General features: G+C 41.5%; 1 pseudogene; it reads left to right on the forward strand.

Annotated features, from left to right (window-relative positions):
* The window catches only part of LOC115172184 (BRISC and BRCA1-A complex member 2-like), a 157,311-nt pseudogene that overhangs the window by 39,317 nt on the left and 96,293 nt on the right, over positions 1-21,701 (forward strand).

Genomic DNA, 21,701 nt, shown 5'->3' on the forward strand with positions numbered 1-21,701 from the left:
ACATTTCCGAATGGTACTCTGAAATATCCTTTTATACCACTTACAACCACGAAAGACACTGACTTCTGAGAAAGTTAACCAGAGACTCTGATGAACTCTACCGGATGATTGAGTGTTTTTAACGGAGAGACAACAACGGCAAACAGGCGTAAATATGTACATTGCAATTTCTTTCAGAATTAGCAGCCGTTCATGTGCAAAGTATTAGCATTTCCATGAGTACAATTATCCAGTGTGTGTAGTGAATCCATTTTGTCTTTCCCAGTTTCTCAGTCCTTTCTCAGTCCCCACCCCTTTCCTTTGTCTACCAAGCAATCATATCGGCTTAGCCCACTAGGGACTTTTCTATCTTCGTTAGTAACCAATATCTACTGTTTGTTTGTTATGTAATTCTGTGTGATTATTTAGTTAGTTAGTTAGTAATTAAATAATTAAGCCAATTTGTATATCGCTGATTCAGGATTTTTTTCTAGGGTTCATGCAGATATCCAAGGGTTTGCAACGTTCATTAATTATAACAGTTGAGGTAATACTAATACATTAATGAGAATGACTAATCGATCAGATATTAACATATCTGAAGAGTTATATTCTGAAAATTATAGCTCTGTAAAGCTCAATATTTTCTGTGGTGCCCCGTCTTCCTAGTTAATTAATGTTTACATGATTTGTTTAATCACGTAATAATTAAACCTAGAGAACTGATTTGATATAAATAAGTCTTCACATTTAATGATAGTCCAGACACGTCACTGGGTTAAGTCAAGGTTTATCTATTAATCTTGTTGCACCAAATTTTAAACCTAGTTTTAAATTAATCCTAGTTAATTAAATCCTTCCTCTAATCTAAGTTTAGTTTTCTCTTTAAACCTAGATTGATTTTAAGCCGGTTGCTCAATGAATTCAAACAAATATAAACTTAGATTGGAGATTCATTCTAAACTGCCACTTGAGGTGGTTTAACTGATAAAAGGGCAGCATATCTACTGTGGAGAGACCAAAATGTGCCCAGTTTGTACAACAATTGAATTGGGGCGTATGATATGCCCAGCCTTGGTACGAATGATGATGTTATGCAACATGCTGTAACGGGCCTGATAACAGTAACATTGTAGCATTAACGTTGGTTTTAACGTGCATTATAGGCATTGATATTCACCAGTTATTTATGCTTACTAAATATTGATGGGTCAAGTTGTCTGTCGTCTTCATAGGGGTTTATGGAGAGTGGCAAACTGCTGGGGAATCATCTCGCATATCTTCCGGGTGATAGGATCAATTCCCTTGGATGGAGGCCCCCCTCCAGCTCCGGTCTGAAATAGCCCCCGCCTCTCCTCTGCCGCATCCTTTTTGGCTTTGGCTTTTTTTTTTTTCAGCATGCTTTCATCCTATTTGGGTCCCTCTTCTCTTTAATCTGTGACGATTCATTACGTTTGTCACATAAAATGGCCCAGGTGTCTTCCTTCTTTTTGACAGATGTCTGTCTTTTTATCATTGAGTACCTTACTAAATTCCTCCATCAGCTCTGAAAATTGTTTTTTTTTTAATAAGTGGAGAAATTTCAACAACTTTGACGTGCCATGATCAGGTGGCTTGCGGACAAATAATAAATGACTAAATAACGTTAAGTAATGACAATAAATAATATTGTATGCGTGCTACCTTGGTTTATAAACTAGCTAGCTACAGTAGCTAATGAATTAGTTTTCTGTCTAGTACTGGCAAATAACTGATTTTATTTCCAATCAGCCAACCCATGAGAACCTTTCACGATGGAGTTGCAGTAGTTCTAACTTTACCTTGTTATTATTTTATCAAGGAACAGCAACTTGTGGCCACATTTGACAAGTAGGCTAGCTACTTCGTTTCAACTCATGAAATACCTTATATATTGGTGTAACATGTCACTAATCATAGTTTAAAACAGTTAATGATAGATTTACTGATCCAGATTTAAAATTAAGTGGTGCAACACATCTCAGATTAATTATATACCTAGATTTACAAAACCTAGATTAGCTCTAATCCTAGATTAATTTAAACCATGTTGGTGCAACCCACCCTGACTGTTTTGCCCTCATGGTGAAATCCTTGAGCGGTTTCCTCCCTCTCCGGCTACTGAATTATGAAGGACGCTTTGTAGTGACTGAGTGCATTGATACAGTATCCAAAGTGTAATTAATAACTTCACCATGTTCATAGGGACATTCGATGTCTGTCTTTTTTTGTTGTAAAAATTGTGGAAACAAAATTCCACTTTGAAGTTATGGGATATTGTGTGTAGGCCAATGATATTTTTTGGTGCAATTTTAATCAATTTTAAATTCAGGCTGTTACACAACAAAATGTGGACGAGTCAAGGGGTGTCAATACTTTCTGAAGTCACTGTAAATTACAAAAATTATTCCTTTCTAATTGTATGTTGGAATGATTCATAAATCTCAGCTCTTAATTGCCTTATTTCGCAGTCAAGCCAAGGTCATGAGTTCTCATAGCTGTTAAGGCAGACCATTGACATTACTAAATGTTTTGGTTCACCCTTTTAGAATTAAGACTCCTTTGAGATGTTTAGTCTTGTACAATAAGTAATTTTTCTTAATTTGGATGAATCCCATTGAGAAAATGCAAGGTAGAACCAATCCAAACATTCTACATGTTGTGAATGTGCCTCTAACTTCCAACAGACGTAGGGGTGCTCTTCCCTCAGTAGGCTAGCTCATCCCCTTGGTAGCAATGGACCTCAGATGGCCCATAAAGAGTCACGGCGACCTGGGCATGTACCAATATGCAATAAAGAAGAATAACAAGTCCCTGGCATTTATTGTCAAGTTTATTGTTGGCAGAGCTCACTGACAGATCTGGGAAAAGTTTACAGGAATGGTTTTATTAGACCTGCTATTGTTGCGAGCAGGGACGGGTGATGGGAAGAAGTTTTGGCTATTGTTAAACACCCGTTGATGGATGAGAAGAAGCTGGAGTTCAAAGCATGAAGAGAGACGTATTGGTCCAGGGCCAGTATTTAGTATTTAGCACAGTTCAATTGAATTCCATTTTATTCCGTTTTTTTCTGTGAACTTAATGCCCACATTGCACAGTTTATCTAAAGATAAATCAGATCAAGCCCGAACTGTGTGATGTAGTAGGGAGTTGTAGTTTCCAACAGGCCAAAATATTCTACATAGAAAACATGGTAATTAACTACAATAACCATAATCCATTGCACTCCTACTTCTCCGGTCTGTTTCGTTTACGCCTGCTACATAAGCGACAGAAGAATGCGCAATCGAGAGTTGCTTTGCGAGGTATCTCTACCTGAAAATATATGATCTAAGTGATTGATAGTTGGTATTTAAGCAGTCATAAAATTAAGCCTTATTTACTTTTACTAAAATTGTGATTTTGTCAGACAGCATAGACAGCAGCTCTATAGAGATGAGATGATGATTTGGAATGAAATAATAAAGTAATCAAATAAAACATGTAATTTGCACAACAACTGAAACATTCTATTAACGTAGCCCTGTAGCTCAGTTGGTAGAGCATGGTGTTTGCAACACCAGGGTTGTGGGTTTGATTCCCACGGGGAACCAGTACGGAGAAAGAATGTATGAAATGTATGCATTCACTACTGTAAGTCGCTCTGGATAAGAGCGTCTGCTAAATGACTCAAATGTAAATGTAATGAACATGGCAGTGTTGTTGCATTAGAGCAGGGTTTCCCAAACTCGGTCCTGGGGCTCCTTCTGGGTGCACGTTTTTTTTATTTTTATTCTGTGCATAGTGCATCTTAATGTAAAAATAAATAAAAAAATGAAACATATCTTTAAAAAAACGTGATTATAAAAAAAAGTGCAAACCGAAACCCAACTGACCTCAAAAACCACTAATTGCTCAGCATAATTTTATGAATATCATGGAAGTCATTATATTAGGTGAAATTGCAGCTCAAAACATAATTCCCTGGGGACTTCTTAACGAGACGTAGGTTGCTCAGTGCAGTCAAGCAACAACAACAAAAATACACAATTTTAGAATGTAACTGGCTGTTACTACAATTTCAGGTAAAAACAAAAAAATTATGGGAAAATATCTGCTTAAAACTATTGCTCTGCTATTATTTTTTTTTGTGTTGGCTCAACGAGACAAGTGTGTTTACACTGCCCTGCTTAGAGGGGGGCAAGTGTCGTGCAATACATCTTGAGGTAGCGGTCGACGTGACAGGTTCGCAAGTTTACATTGCAGTAATTATGTTTAGGTATTTTTGCAAAAATTTGACTAAGTATGAAGGCCCTCTAATTTACCTGCCCCTCAGCTCTTTTCTCTCTCTTCCTCCTCTTGCTCTATTTCCCCCTCTCTCTTTCCCTCTTCTACTCCCTTCCTCTCTCTTCCTCCTCAGTGAAGTTTCAGTGATATGTCATGTCACAATCCTGACACAGCACTTCCTCTCAGTCCCTTCTCAGTCCCTTCTCAGTTTCAGCTCATTCCTACCCCTGGGCCATCACGATGTCTCTTTGGACAATGCCCGTCCTTGTTTTCATTGCCCCCTCATTTCGGGAATCCTGGCATCACTGCTCAGGATGATGACGCCACTGGTACTGAATGGCCTGTCCTTGCCCTCTGTTTCCCTGTCTGAAGGCCATGATGGACCCTCCACCTCCAAATCGATCCTGCTCCAGAGTACAGGCCTCGGTGTAACGCTCATTCCTTCGACGATAAACGCGAATCCGACCATCACCCCTGGCGAGACAAAACCGCGACTCGTCAGTGAAGAGCACTTTTTGCCAGTCATGTCTGGTCCAGCGACAGGTGGATTTGTGCCCATAGGCGACGTTGTTGCCGGTGATGTCTGGTGAAGACCTGCCTTACAACAGGCCTACAAGCTGTCATTTCAGCCTCTCTCAGCCTATTGCGGACAGTCTGAGCACTGATGGAGGGATTGTGCATTCCTGGTGTAACTCGGGCAGTTGTTGTTGCCATCCTATACCTGTTCCGCAGGTGTGATGTTCGGATGTACCAATCCTGTGCAGGTGTTATTACACGTGGTCTGCCACTGCGAGGACGATCAGCTGTCCGTCTTGTCTCCCTGCAGCGCTGTCTTAGGCGTCTCACAGTACGGACATTGCAATTTATTGCCCTGCCACATCTGCAGTCCTCATGCCTCCTTGCAGCATGCCTAACACACGTTCACACAGATGAGCAGGGACCCTGGGCAGCTTTCCTTTAGTGTTTGTCAGAGTCAGTAGAAAGGCCTCTTTAGTGTCCTAGGTTTTCATAACTGTGACCTTAATTGCCTACCGTCTGTAAGCTGTTAGTGTCTAAACGACCGTTCCACAAGTGCATGTTCATTAATTGTTTATGGTTCATTGAACAAGCAAGGGAAACAGTGTTTAAACCCTTTACTTTGAAGATCTGTGTAAGATTTTTACTAATTATCTTTGAAAGACGGGGTCCTGAAAAGGGATGTTTATTTTTTTGCTGAGTTGATATACACTACCACTCAAAGGTTTGAACACACCTACTCATTGCAAGGTTTTTCTCTATTTTTACTATTTTCTACATTGTAGAATAGTAGTGAAGACATAAACTATGAAATAACACAGATGGAATCATGTAGTAATGCAAAAAGTGTTAAACAAATCAAAATAAATGTGATATTTGAGTTTCTTCGAAGTCATTCAATCAATCAAATTCCTTTATAAAGGCCTTTTTACATCAGCAGATGTCACAAAGTGCTATACAGAAACCCAGCCTAAAACCCCAAAGAGCAATTAACACAGATGTAGAAACATGGTGTCTAGGAAAAATTCCTTAGAAAGAAACCTAGAGAACAACCAGGCTCTGAGGGGTGGCCAGTCCTCTTTTAGCTGTGCTGGGTGGAGATTATAAGAGCACATGGCCATTTAAGGCCAGATTGTTCTTCAAGCTGTTCATGGAGCCCCATGGAGCCCCAGGCCGAGGGAGATTGACAGTTCTTTTGTGTTTCTTCCATTTGCGAATATCGCACCAACTGTTGTCACCTTCTCACCAAGCCGCTCGGCGATGATCTTGTAGCCCATTCCAGCCTTGTGTAGGTCTACAATCTTGTCCCTGACATCCTTAGAGAGCTTTTTGGTCTTGGCCATGGTGGAGAGTTAGGAATCTGATTGATTGATTGCTTCTGTGGACAGGTGTCTTTTATACAGGTAACAAGCTGAGATTAGGAGCACTCAGCTCGTTACCTGTATAAAAGACACCAAGGAGCCAGATTGAGAGGGGGTCAAATACTTACCTCATTAAAATGCAAATCAATTTCTAACATTTTTGACATGCCTTTTTCTGGATTTTGTTGTTGTTATTCTGTCTCTCACTGTTCAAATAAACCTACCATTCAAATGATAGACTGATAATTTCTTTGTCAGTGGGCAAACGTACAAAATCAGCAGGGGAACAAATTATTGTTTCCCTCACTGTAATCTCATTGGTTTTGAGGGTGCAGCAGGTCAGTACTTCAGGATGCTGAGAGAGAGAGAGAGAGAGAGAGAGAGAGAGAGAGAGAGAGAGAGAGAGAGAGAGAGAGAGAGAGAGAGAGAGAGAGAGAGAGAGAGAGAGAGAGAGAGAGAGAGAGAGAGAGAGAGAGAGAGAGAGAGAGAGAGAGAGAGAGAGAGAGAGAGAGAGAGAGAGAGAGAGAGATAAATTCAGAGAGAGAGATAAATTCACACAGGACACCGAATAAGACAGAAGAATTACACCAGATATAACCGACTGAACTGAGCCCCCGGCACATTAAACTATTGCAGCACTCAGACAGGGCCACCCCTGTCTGGCGACACTGGCCCCGTCTGATGATACCCCCGGACAGGGCAAACCAGGCAGGATATAACCCCGCCCACTTTGCCAAAGCACAGCCCCCACACCACTAGAGGGATATCAAATTACCACCAACTTACTACCCTGAGACAAGGCTGAGTATAGGCCACAAAGATATCCTCCACGCAGTAGCCCTAGGGGGCGCAAAACTGGACAGGACGATCACGTCTGTGACTCAACTCACTCAAGTGATGCACCCTTCCTGGGGACGGCATGGAAGAGCACTAGTAAGCCAGTGACTCAGCCCCCGTAATAGGGTCAGAGACAAAGAATCCCAGTGGAGAGGGGCCGGCCAAGCAGAGACGGCAAGGGCAGTTCGTCGCTCCAGTGCTTTGCCGTTCACCTTCACACCCCTGGGCCAGACTACACTCAATCATATGACCTACTGAGGAGATGAGTCTTCAATAAAGACTTAAAGGTTCAGACAAAGTCTGCGTCTCTCATATGGATAGGCAGATCATTCCATAAAAATGAAGCTCTATAGGAGAAAGGCCTGCCTCCAGCTGTTTGCTTAGACATTTTAGGGACAATAAGGAGGCCTGCGTCTTGTGACCGTAGCGTACGTCTAGGTATGTACAGCAGGACCAAATCGGAGAGATTGGTAGGAGCAAGCCTATGTAATGCTTTGTAGGTTAGCAGTAAAACCTTGAAATCAGCCCTTGCCTTAACAGGAAGCCAGTGTAGAGAGGCTAGCACTGGAGTAATATGATCAAATTCTTTGGTTCTAGTCAAGATTCTAGCAGCCATGTTTAGCACTAACTGAAGTTTATTTAGTGCTTTATCCAGGTAGCTGGAAAGTAGAGCATTGCAGTAGTCTAACCTAGAAGTGACAAAAGCATGGATTAATTTGTCTGCATCATTTTTGGACAAAAAAAGTCAGATTTTTGCAATGTTACAAAGATGGAAAAAAGCTATTCTTGAAATATTCTTTATGTTTGTATAAAGAGAGATCAGGGTCCAGAGTAACGCTGAGGTCCTTCCAGTTTTATTTTAGACGGCTGTACAACCATCAAGATGAATTGTCAGATTCAACAGAAGATCTCTTTGTTTCTTGGGATCTAGCACTAGCATCTCTGTTTTAGTCAGAGTTAAAAAGTAGAAAATAGGCTTCCATCCACTTCCTTATGTCTGAAACACAGGCTTCATCATCATTGCGCTTGATGGTTTTTGCGGCTGTACTTGAAGAAACGTTCAAAGTTCTGGAAAATTTTCCGCATTGACTGACCTTCATGTCTTAAAGTAGTGATGGACTGTCATTTCTCTCTGCTTTTTTGAACCGTTCTTGCCATAATATGGACTTGGTCTTTTACCCAATAGGGTTATCTTCTGTATAAAAAAAATGTCCTGTCTTAGGTCAGTTAGTTTCACCACTTTTTTTTAAGAATGTGAAATGTCAGAATAATAGTAGAGAGAATGATTTATTCCAGTTTTTATTTCTTTCATCACATTTCCAGTGGGTCAGAAGTGTACATACATTCAATAGATATTTGGAAGCATTGCCTTTAAATTGTTTAACTTGGGTCAAACATGTTGGGTAGCCTTCCACAAGCTTCCCACAATAAGTTGGGTGAATTTTGTCCCATTCCTCCTGACAGAGCTGGTGTAACTGAATCAGGTTTGTAGGCCTCCTTGCTCCCACACGCTTTTTCAGTTCTGCCCACAACTTTTCTATGGGATTGAGGTGAGGGCTTTGTGATGGCCACTCCAGTACCTTGACTTTGTTGTCCTTCAGCCATTTTGCCACAACTTTGAAAGCATGCTTGGGGTCATTGTCCATTTAGAAGACCCATTTGCCGACCAAGCTTTAACTTCCTGAATGATGTCTTGATGTTTCTTCAATATGGCCACATCATTTTACTTCCTCATGATGCCATCTATTTTGTGAAGTGCACCAGTCCCCCCTGCAGCAAAGCACCCCCACAACATGATGCTGCCACCCCCGTGCTTCACGGTTGAGATGGTGTTCTTCGGCTTGCAAGCCTCCCCCTTTTTCCTCCTAACATAACGATGGTCATTATGGCCAACCAGTTCTATTTTTGTTTTATCGGACCAGAGGACATTTCTCCAAAAAGTACGATCTTTGTCCCCATGTGCAGTTGCAAACCGTAGCCTTTTATGACGGTTTTGGAGCAATGGCTTCTTCCTTGCTGAGCAGCCTTTCAGGTTATGTCGATATAGGACTCGTTTTACTGTGGATATAGATACTTTAGTACCTGTTTCCTCCAGGATCTTCACTGAGATTGATTTGCACTCTTCGCACCAAAGTACTTTCCTCTCTAGGAGACAGAATGCGGCTCCTTCCTGAGCGGTATGATGGCTGAGTGGTCCCATGGTGTTTATACTTGTGTACTATTGTTTATACAGATGAACGTGGTACTTTCAGGCATTTGGAAATTGCTCCCAAGGATGAACCAGACTTGTGGAGGTGTACAATTTTTTTCTGAGGTCTTGACTGATTTCCTTTGATTTTCCCATGATGTCAAGCAAAGAGGCACAGAGTTTGATGGTAGGCCTTGAAATACATCCACAGGTACACCTCCAATTGACTCAAATTATGTTAATTAGCCTATCCGAAGCTTCTAAAGCCATGACATCATTTTCTGGAATTTTCCAAGCTCTTTAAAGGCACAGTCAACTTAGTGTATGTAAACTTCTGTCCCACTGGAATTGTGATACAGTGAAATAATCTGTCTGTAAACAATTGTTGGAAAAATTACTTGTGTCATGCACAAAGTAGATGTCTTAACCGACTTGCCAAAACTGTAGTTTGTTAACAAGAAATGTGTGGAGTGGTTGAAAAACGAGTTTTAATGACTCCAACCTAAAGTGTATTCAAACTTCCGACTTCAACTATAAATAAGGTATATCTGTTTTTTATTTGTAATACATTTGCAAAACATCCCACATACCTGTTTTCGTTTTGTCATTATGGGGTATTGTGTGTGGATTGATGAAGAAAAAAATGTATTTAATAAATGTTAGAATAAGGCTGTAACGTAACAAAATGTGGAAAATGGGAAGGAATCGGAATACTTTCCGATGCACTGTGTAGTGGATTTTCCAATGGAATTATCCCTTCATTTAGACTAGGGCCAGGCGATCTAATCTGGTTTTGTGCGATTTAAAAAAAAAATATTATTATTTTTTATTATTATTATAATTTTTTTTACTGCCTGTATCGCAAGAATATGAGCGTTTAAATCCGCTTGATCTCATGTGGTATTTTTCGTCCCGTCTCTTTTGCTCCTTATGTGCTGTGTGCACCTTTCCATTTGCACCAGAGATCTGTATATAATGAGGAGATGCTCATGTCTCCGCCCTAACAATGGGAGTCGTTGTCCCAAAGGCAGGCTTAGGTCCCAAATAAGCCAATAGAAACGCATTGGGCTTATTTTCGCATGATTTAGGCGAGAGTGAAACATCTCGCTTCGCCTCTTTTTCTCTCTTTACACACTTCAAGCCCCTACCCCTGCCACTCACGTCAACAAAGATGAGAGATCACTTCTTCCTCTCTGACAAGCAGTTTTAACTCACTATTTGCGTTTGAGGTTTGGTCCAACAGAATCAGTCATATAGACACCCAAACAAATTGAGACATTATTTTATTGTAATATAGGAGAAGTTAACCTTTCAAATGATACCCTTTTTATGACTTAACTCCTAAAGTTGCGCACAGAGCAGACACTAGTAAAACAGGAGTATCAATGAACATTTATTCTAGAAAATGTATGCTCAGTTTGTTGCGCGCTGCATTGCGGTGCCATGTACCACTAGCAGCATTTTACCCAGAGGTTGTTATACCAGCTGTCTGGTTTATGTTTTATAAATGTGCAATAAGCATAAAACACAATTATTTAAGGAATTATATAAGTAACTCGTTTTATTTATGAGAAATAAGGTAGGCCTCTTAATTTCAACATCTGAACAAATTGGACAGGCAAACATTCTCTTCAAACAGTTGGAGATGGACCTTGTTAGCTAGCAAATAGATCTAAATTGGCTGAACTTTAAATATGAAGATTAGCTGGCTACTCACTAGGAAGTGGGCTTGTGCTTGAGAGGTTATGGGAAACTGATGAAAGAAATAAAAGCTGAAATAAATCATTCTCTCTACCATTATTCTGACATTTCACATTCTTAAAATCAATATAATGCCTGCTACAAGAAGTTAGTCATTATTAGCGAATGTGCAATCTGCATGGTTCTGGTTAACAAACAGAGCATTTTCATAAACAGACTTGAAAGGCAGATATCAGTGATTATTTGTATAAAATAATTACATTATCAGTGGGTGTTATGGTTGGAAGGTTTATATTTTGCCTAGGTATGCCCTGAATTCATTATATTATTGCTGACTGTTTGAAATGCAGTGTATTTTACCTTTAACCCGTTGACACGTATGAACACATGGCTATGATCATTATCATTAGAACGTCTAGTTACGATTGACGCTACAGTCAGCGTTTGAGCGGGCCACTGTTTTTTTTCACAGAAACATTTTGCACAAACACTCTTCACAATGTTATGTCCTCAATGTGAGCAGTTTATTTTTGGATGCAACATACACAGAAGTAGCAACAGCATAACACAATTCTCATCCACATCTGAAAATGTGTTTCACCAAGTCCAGTCTTTGATGCCTAACCAAACCATTGTGTACCAAAACAGTTGGTCGTATAATTTTTTTTTTATTGGCCAAGTCCCTAGTATCCTTATCCGCTTCCTTGAAACAATGCTCTTCCCATCGCTAACTTTTCTCTTGGTGACTTTTCTTTCCTTGCCTCTTTCCAGATTTAGGCACACCATTTTGGTGAATGAGGTCAGATAAATGGCATTGGGGCTGGGAATCATGAAATCATTCCCTGCTAACTGATGTAACGCTGTGTCACTTCAGGAAATCCTGTGCTGCTGCCATGTTCCTGTAATGCAGGAGGAAGCGAGGGGGTGATTGGGATAACAGTTTGGGATTATTCCCGTAATGGCTGTCTATAAAGCCCAAGTGAACCTTATCTTTGCCCGCCATTGTGTTTTTAATTCCTTTCATCGTGTCAGTTGATTTCTCTCCTCTGACATGGCAAAATGGCCTCTATTGTACACGACGTCAAGTCAGTGCCTCGAGTAGGGTTGCAAAATCCCGGTTGGAGGATTCCCGGAATCAGGAGTGAATAAGCAGGAAGTCCAAAATCCTCCAACCAGGATTTCTGGAAAACCAGGGTATTTATTGAAGTTCCTGGAATTTTTCTCTGCAGTTAGTTACCAGAATAGATAGCCACTGTTCATGATTATGTTATGTCGACCTGAAATGAACGTGCTCTTAGTCATGTAGGCTTTCAGCTATTTTGTTCAAGCTATTTTGTTCACTTTGCATGCAGGCCCAAAGAACAATTTTAGATTACAATCTCGCCACTGGCCATATTAAAGTTAAGAAAGTGGTTTAGTGGTCTTCCCTTTAAACTCTACATTTGAATGGACTGTCTCTTCGACCCCATCTACATTTGAGTGGACTGTCCCTTTAAATCTATCTAACTTTAAGTGGACTGTCTCTTTAAACCCATCTAATAACCTCTCACTCTCTCTCTCCAGCACCTGGCCCAGTGAGATGCGGGAGATGTGTAGTGCCTGCTGCAGCTGGTGAAGGAGCTGATCCAGCAGTACCACCAGTGCCAGCGTCTGCGCGAGAGCTCCCAGCTGCTCTTCGAGTACGATAGCCTGCTCAAGGACCCCAACTATTGCAGAAGCGTGGAGATCTACACCGGGCACAAGAACAGCTGGGTATGCTACATGATACAGCCACATCGAAGGACATGGTTACAACCACTCAGAGTTGTGCACATTATGTGGTTCAGCATTCATCTTTGCTTTGTTTTAAATGTTTGTATACACACACACACATTATTATTTTTAGAAGCTTTAAATTGGTTTCATCTTATGGACAGACTGATATGAAGCTATAGTTTCTCTGATTCTCTCAAACATTTGACCTTCCACATCTAAACCTCATCCTCCCGAGTGGCGCAGCGGTCAAAGGCACTGCATCTCAGTAATAGAGGGGTCACTACAGACCCTGGTTTAATTCCAGGCTGTGTCACAACCGGCCGTGATCGGGAGTCCCATAGGGCGGCGCGCAATTGGCCTGCCAGCGCACAATTGGCCCAGGGTTAGGGTTTGGCCGTTATTGTAAATAAGAATTTGTTTTTATTGACTTGCCTTGATTTTAAGAATGTGAAATGTCAGAATAATGGTAGAGAGAATGATTTATTTCAGCTTTTATTTCTTTCATCAGTTTCCCAGTGGGTCAGAAGTTTACATACACTCAATTAGTATTTGGTAGCATTGCCTTTAAATTGTTTAACTGGGGTCAAATCTTTCGGGTTGCCTTCCACAAGCGTCCCACAATAAGTTGGGTGAATTTTGGCCCATTCCTCCTGACAGCTGGTGTAACTGAGTCAGGTTTGTAGGCCTCCTTGCTCACACACGCTTTTTCAGTTCTGCCCACAAATTTTCTATGGGATTGAGGTCAGAGCTTTGTGATGGCTACTCTAATACTTTGACTTTGTTGTCCTTCAGCCGTTTTGCCACAACTTTGGAAGTATGCTTGGGATCATTGTCCATTTGGAAGACCCATTTGCGACCAAGCTTTCACTTCCTGACTGATGTCTTGAGATGTTGCTTCAATATATCCACCTAATTTTACTTCCTCATGATGCCATCTATTTTATGAAGTGCGCCAGTCCCTCCTGCAGCAAAGCACCCCCACAACATGATGCTGCCACCCCCGTGCTTCACGGTTGGGATGGTGTTCTTCGGCTTGCAAGCCCCCTTTTTCCTCCAAACATAACGATGGTCATTATGGCCAACCAGTTCTATTTTTGTTTCATCAGACCAGAGGACATTTCTCCAAAAAGTACGACCTTTGTCCCCATGTGCAGTTGCAAACCGTAGTCTGGCTTTTTTATGGCGGTTTTGGAGCAGTGGCTTCTTCCTTGCTGAGCGGCCTTTCAGGTTATATTGATATAGGACTCGTTTTACTGTGGATATAGATACTTTTGTACCCATTTCCTCCAGCATCTTCACAAGGTCCTTTGCTGTTGTTCTGGGATTGATTTGCACTTTTCGCACCAAAGTACGTTCATCTCTAGGAGACAGAACGCGTCTGCTTCCTGAGCGGTATGACGGCTGCGTGGTCCAATGGTGTTTATACGTGCGTACTGTAAACAATTGTTGGACAAATTACTTGTGTCATGTGCAAAGTAGATGTCCTTACCGACTTGCCAAAACTTTAATTTACTTATACTTGTGTACTATTGTTTGTACAGATGAACGTGGTACCTTCATGCGTTTGGAAATTGCTCCCAAGGATGAATCAGACTTTAGGAGTTCTACATTTTTTATTTTTTTTAAACAATTCTGATGTCTTGGCTGATTTCTTTTAATTTCCCCATGATGTCAAGCAAAGAGGCACTGAGTTTGAAGGTAGGCCTTGAAATAAATCCACAGGTATACCTCCAATTGACTCAAATGATGTCAATTAGCCTATCAGAAGCTTCTAAAGCCATAACATCATTTTCTGGAATTTTCCAAGCTGTTTAAAGTTACAGTCAACTTCTGACCCACTGGAATTGTGATACAGTGAATTCTAAATGAAATAATCTGTCTGTAAACAATTGTTGGAAAAATGATGTCCTAACCGACTTGCCAAAACTATAGTTTGTTAACAGGAAATTTGTGGAGTGGTTGAAAAACAAGTTTTAATGACTCCAACCTAAGTGTATGTAAACTTCTGACTTCAACTGTATCTGCTCTGGATTGTTAAGTGGACCTGTTCTTTAATTTCTTGATTTCCTGTTTAGATTTTTAGATTATTTGTGTTACATTTACATTCTACTGCACTGTTGGAGCTAGTAACATAAGAATTTTGCTGCACCTGCTATATTAAAGACCTGCATTTATGTTATGCAACCAATAAACTTTGATTTGACACTCCCCACTCATATTGCGCAACTAACTAACCTACTACTGTTATGGGACAGAATGCCTTGATGGGAAAAAAAAAAAAAAAAAAACAGTTGCACAACTAGGAGGATTGCAGATTAGGTTTGCCTCTGAAGGATGTGGTGAGGGTTGGTGTGGGCAAAAGACAATGATTATGTTTTAGATGGCTACATCTAGGCATTTTATTATCTGCATTATAAATTTGAACATCCTTTGAATTGGAACAGTTGGTAATTGCATTGATCATTTCTCATGTTTTTTTTTTTGACTTGTAAATTACTCAAAATCCAATGAACCTTTAGAGTTAGATAATCATAAAATTAACTGCATTGAACATCCAAAGAGCAAATATATCCCTAAAATCAGGAAATACATCTCCATCATTTGCCATAAAATAGGCATAATAAGACAAACAAATTAGATTCAAACAGATATTCAAATCTCATTTGCAATGCACTCATCTTTAGCCATCCCTAATCATTCCCATGTAGTGCTCTTGTGTTGTTTCAATATGACCTGTGTGTGTGTGTGTTATCCTGTGTGTGTGTGTTCTCCATCTGTACACGGTGTGATGTTCTTTTTCCTGTCTCTTGTGTTCCAGGTGGGGGAGTTCCCCGCTCGCTTCCTGCTCAAGCTCCCTGTGGATTTCAGCGACATCCCCGTCTATCTCCTCAAGGTAACCAACCAGCCAACATCCCCTCCTTCATACATGTATTTGCACACACAGAAAGGAATACGAGTTCGTGCGAAGGCAAATTCTCACTGTGTCCTTTATGCATGCAGCACAGCATATACAGTATACAGGGTGTGTTCCAGATACAGAATGTGAGTGTATTAGGGATGGGCATGAGTACTGTAAAACTAAACATGTTATATTGAGAGCGTGGTTAACAATCAGAAAAAATGTACGATTGAAAAATATAAATATTTTATGGCAAGCGCTTCTGATTGGCTGAGGGGGGGTTGTTTCAGGCACATAGCAGGAAGTGGGCACTATCAGCATGGCGGCCAAACACAGCAAGGTTTGGAAGTATTTTGATCAAACTGATGAAACTCATGTACAATGCAAACTATGCAATATCAAGCTCCCCTATCAGAGCACAACTACCTCCATGAAAATCATATGCTTATCAAGTACAAATAAATTCTCAGAGGGGGACAAGCAGCAGCAATCTCACATCACATCTTTTGCTACTGCAAATTGACGCTGTGACCCCGCCAGAGCAGAGACGGATTCATGATTGATTCTCAAAATGCACTTGTTTTTTATTGACTGAATATATACAGTATGGAGCAATTAGATTTGAGTCCATATTTAATTACCTAACCTACCTTTACATTGTCCTTTTGATTCCTAACATAAGGCTTCTAGAAGGTAGTGCCACTGCTGACGTTACCGCCTTTTTGAAGATTGTGTTCCATGATGTAATATAAAAAAAATTCAATCAAATGTATTTATAAAGCCCTTCTTACATCAGCTGATGTCACAAAGTGCTGTACAGAAACCCAGCCTAAAACCCCAAACAGCAAGCAATGCAGGTGTAGAGGCACGGTGGCTAGGAAAAACTCCCAAGACTGGGGACAGCAAGGAGTCATCAGGCCAGGTAGTCCTGAGGCATGGTCCAAGGGCTCAGGTCCTCCGAGAGAAAGAAATAAAGAGAATTAGAGAGAGCATACTTAAATTCACACAGGACACTGGATAAGACAAGAGAAATACTCCAGATATAACACTGACCCTTGCCCCCCGACACAAAATACTGTAGCATAAATACTGGAGGCTGAGACAGGAGGGGTCAGGAGACATTGTGGCCCCGTCTGACGATACCCCGGACAGGGCCAAACAGGCAGGATAAACCCCACCCACTTTGCCAAAGCACAGCCCCCACACCACGAGAGGGATATCTTCAATCATCAACTTACTATCCTGAGACAAGGCCAAGTATAGCCCACGAAGATATCCCCCACTGCACGAACCCAAGGGGGGGTACCAACCCGGACAGGAAGATCACGTCAGTGACTCAACCCACTCAAGTGACACACCCCTCCTAGGGACGTCATGGAAGAGCACCAGTAAGCCAGTGACTCAGCCCCTGTAATAGGGTTTGAGGCAGAGAATCCCAGTGGAGAGACGGGAACTGGCCAGGCAGAGACGGCAAGGGTGGTTTCATGCTCCAGTGCCTTTCCGTTCACCTTCACACTCCTGAGCCAGACTACACTCAATCATAGGACCTACTGAAGAGATGAGTCGTCAATAAAGACTTAAAGGTCGAGACCGAGTCTGCGTCTCTCACATGGATAGGCAGACCATTTCATAAAAATTGAGCTCTATAGGAGAAAGTCCTGCCTCCAGCTGTTTGCTTCGAAATTCTAGGGACAGGAGGCCTGCGTCTTGTGACCGTAGTGTACGTGTAGGTATGTACGGCAGGACCATTTCGGAAAGATAGGTAGGAGCAAGCCTATGTAATGCTTTGTAGGTTAGCAGTAAAACATTGAAATCAGCCCTAGCCTTACCAGGAAGCCAGTGTAGAGAGGCTAGCACTGGAGTAATATGATCAAATTCTTTGGTTCTAGTCAAGATTCTAGCAGCCATGTTTAGCACTAACTGAAGTTTATTTAGTGCTTTATCCAGGTAGCTGGAAAGTAGAGCATTGCAGTAGTCTAACCTAGAAGTGACAAAAGCATGGATTAATTTGTCTGCATCATTTTTGGACAAAAAATTTCAGATTTTTGCAATGTTACGTAGATGGGAAAAAAGCTCTCCTTGAAACAGTCTTGATATGTTCGTCAAAAGAGAGAACAGGGTCCAGAGTAACGCCGAGGTCCTTCGCAGTTTTATCTGAGACGACTGTACAACCATCAAGATTAATTGTCAGATTCAACAGAAGATCTCTTTGTTTCTTGGGACCTAGAACTAGCATCTCTGTTTTAGTCAGAGTTTAAAAGTAGAACATGTGCCGCTATCCACTTCCTTATGTCTGAAACACAGGCTTCCAGGGAGGGCAATTTTGGGGCTTCACCATGTTTCATCGAAATGTACAGATGTGTGTCATCCGTAAAGCAGTGAAAGTTAACATTATGTTTCTGAATGACATCACCAAGAGGTAAAATATATAGTGAAAACAATAGTGGTCCTAAAACAAGCCTTGAGGAACACCGAAATGTACAGTTGATTTGTCAGAGAACAAACCATCTACAGAGACAAACTGATATCTTTCTGACAGATAAGATCTAAACCGGGCAAGAACTTGTCCGTGTAGACCAATTAGGTTTTCCAATCTCTCTAAAAGAATGTGGTGATCGATATCAAAAGCAGCACTAAGGTCTAGGAGCACGAGGACAGATGCAGAGCCTCGGTCTGACGCCATTAAAAGGTCATTTACCACCTTCACAAGTGCAGTCTCAGTGCTATGATGGGGTCTGAAACCAGACTGAAGCGTTTCATATACATTGTTTATCTTCAGGAAGGCAGTGAGTTGCTGCGCAACAGCTTTTTCTAAAATCTTTGAGAGGAATGGGAGATTCAATATAGGCCGATCGTTTAATATATTTTCTGGGTCAAGGTTTGGCTTTTTCAAAAGATGCTTTATTTTTGCCACTTTTAATGAGTTTGGTACACATTCGGTGGATAGAGAGACGTTTTATGTTCAACATAGGAGGGCAAAGCACAGGAAGCATCACTTTCAGTAGTTTAGTTGGAATAGGGTCCACTATGCAGCTTGAAGGTTTAGAGGCCATAATTATTGTCATCAATGTGTCAAGAGATATAGTACTAAAAAACTTTAGTGTCTCCCTTGATCCTAGGTCCTGGCAGAGTTGTGCAGACTCAGGACAACTGAGCTTTTGAGGAATACGCAGATTTAAAGAAGAGTCCGTAATTTGCAATTTGCTTTATAATGATCATGATCTTTTCGTCAAAGAAGTTTATGAATCTATCACTGCTGAAGCGAAAGCCATCCTCTCTTGGTGAAATGCTGCTTTTTAGTTAGCTTTGCAACAGTATCAAAAATAGATTTTGGATTGTTCTTATTTTCCTCAATTAAGTTGGAAAAATAGGGTGATCGAGCAGCAGTGAGGGCTCTTCGATATTGCACGGTACTGTCTTTCCAAGCTAGTCGGAAGACTTCCAGTTTGGTGTTGAGCTATTTCGGTTCCAATTTTCTGGAAGCTTGCTTTAGAGCTCGGGTATTTTCTGTATAGCAGTGAGCTAGTTTCTTATGACAAATGGTTTTTAGGGGTGTGACTGCATCTAGGGTATTACGCAAGGTTAAATTGAGTTCCTCAGTTCGGTGGTTAACTGATTTTTGTACTCTGATGTCCTTGGGTAGGTGGAGGGAGTCTGGAAGGGTATCTAGGAATCTTTGTGTTGTACGAGAATTTATTGCACGGCTTTTGATGATCCTTGGTTGGGGTCTGAGCAGATGATTTGTTGCGATTGCAAATGTCATAAAGTGATGGTCCGATAGTCCAGGATGAGATATGAAAACAAAAATGTATTCCACGGGACAAAACTAGGTCCAGATTATGACTGTGGCAGTGAGGTCCGGAGACATGTTGGACGAAACCCACTGAGTCGATGATGGCTCCGAAAGCCTTTTGGAGTGGGTCTGTGGACTTTTTCATGTGAATATTAAATGTTATCTGCCATGACTACAAGGTCCGATAAGAATTCAGGGAACTCAATGAGGAACGCTGTATATGGTCCAGGAGGCCTGTAAACAGTAGCTATAAAAAGTGATTGATTAGGCTGCATAAATTTCATTACTACAAGCTCAAAGGACGAAAACGCAGTCGTATTTTAGTTTTTTTTGTAAATTGAAATATGCTACTGTAAATGTTAGCGATACCTCCGCCTTTGCGGGATGCGCGGGGGGATATGGTCACTAGTGTAACCAGGAGGTGAGGCCTCATTTAACACAGTAAATTCATCATGCTTAAGCCGTGTTTCAGCCGGGCCAATCACATCAAGATTATGATCAGTGATTAGTTCATTGACTGTAACTGCCTTGGAAGTAAGGGATCTAACATTAAGTAGCCTTATTTTGAGATGGAAGATATCACAATCTCTCTCATTAATGACAGGAATGGAGGAGGTCTTTATTCCAGTGAGATTGCTAAGGCGAATACCGCCATGTTTAGTTTTGCCCAACCTAGATCGAGGCACAGACATGGTATCAATGGGGATATCTGAGCTGACTACACTGACTGTGCTAGTGGCAGACTCCACTAAGCCTGGCCTGCACCCTATCTCATTGTGGAGCTAGGGGAGTTAGAGCCCTGTCTATGTTTGTAGATAAGATGAGAGCACCCCTCCAGCTAGGATGGAGTCCGTCACTCCTCAATAGGCCAGGCTTGGTCCTGTTTGTGGGTGAGTCCCAATTATCTACAAATTCTATCTTTTGGGAGGGGCAGAAAACGGTTTTCAACCAGCGATTGAGTTGTGAGACTCTGTATAGATTATCACTCCCCCTAACTGGGAGGTGGACAGAGACAATTACTTGATTCCGACACATTTTTCTAGCTGATTTACACGCTGAAGCTATGTTGCGCTTGGTGTCCTGACTGTTTCATCCTAACATCGTTGGTGCCGACGTGGATAACAATATCCCTATACTCTCTACGCTCGCCAGTTGTAGCCTTAGACAGCACCATCTTCAGATTAACCTTAACGTCGGTAGCCCTGCCCCCTGGTAAACATTGTATGATCGCTGGATGATTCTTTTAAAGTCTAGTACTGCGGGTAATGTGGTCGCCAATGACTAGGGTTTTCAATTTGTCAGAGCTAATGGTGGGAGGCTTCGGCGTCTCTGATCCCGTAACGGGAGGAGGAGGAAACCAGAGAAGACTCGGCCTCTGACTCCGACCTGTTACTTAATGGGGAGAACTGTTTGAGAGTTTCTGTCGGCTGAATGAGCGACACCGGTTGAGCATTCCTACAGCATTTGCTTCCAGAAGCCATGAGAAAATTGTCCGGCTGCGGGGATTGTGCGAGAGGATTTATACTACGATCTGTACTTATTAGTCTGCCACTAGCACAGTCAGTGTAGTCAGCTCAACGCAGGAGTGGCTTCGGGACAAGTCTCTGAATGTCCTTGAGTGGCCCGCCAGAGCCCGGGCTTGAACTTGACCGAACATCTCTGGAGAGACCTGAAAATAGCTGTGCAACGACTCTCCCCATCCAACCTGAACGAGCTTGAGAGGATCTGCAGAGAAGAATGGGAGAAACTCCCCAAATACAAGTGTGCCAAGATTCTAGCGTCAGGCTAGGTGCCAAGGTGCTTCAACAAAGTACTGAGTAAAGGGTCTGAATGGTTATGTAAATTTAATATTTGCTTTTTATTTTTATAAATGTCTCAAAAACAGTTTTTGCTTTGTCGTTATGAGGTATTGTGTGTCGATTGATGAGGGGGAAAAAATGAATCAATTTTAGAATAAGCCTGTAACGTAACAAAATGTGGAAAAAGTCAAGGGGTCTGAATACTTTCCGTATGCACTGTATATGGGCAATTAAGAATTGCTATCTGTAATGGTTATGATAAATGAGGCATGGTTGTGCTCTGTTGGCATATAGATGAATGCGCACATATTTTTTTCCGGTGCGGGCCTTTTTTTGGGGGGGGGGATCATGCAAGTACTTGAAAGTCAAAAAATATCAAATGCCCATTTGTCTTTGATCTGTGTGTGTGCATGCACGTGTATGGTTTCAAACTGTATGTTTTAGATCTGTGTGTAGGAATGTGTCTGTGTGTCCTTAATCTGTATGTTTCTATTCGACCTCTGTGTGTGTGTGTGTGTGTGTGTGTGTGTGTGTGTGTGTGTGTGTGTGTGTGTGTGTGTGTGTGTGTGTTCTGTAAGTGTGCGCGCAG

This window comes from Salmo trutta, chromosome 33, assembly GCF_901001165.1.
Source record: "Salmo trutta chromosome 33, fSalTru1.1, whole genome shotgun sequence".
Taxonomy (NCBI): Eukaryota; Metazoa; Chordata; class Actinopteri; order Salmoniformes; family Salmonidae; genus Salmo; species Salmo trutta.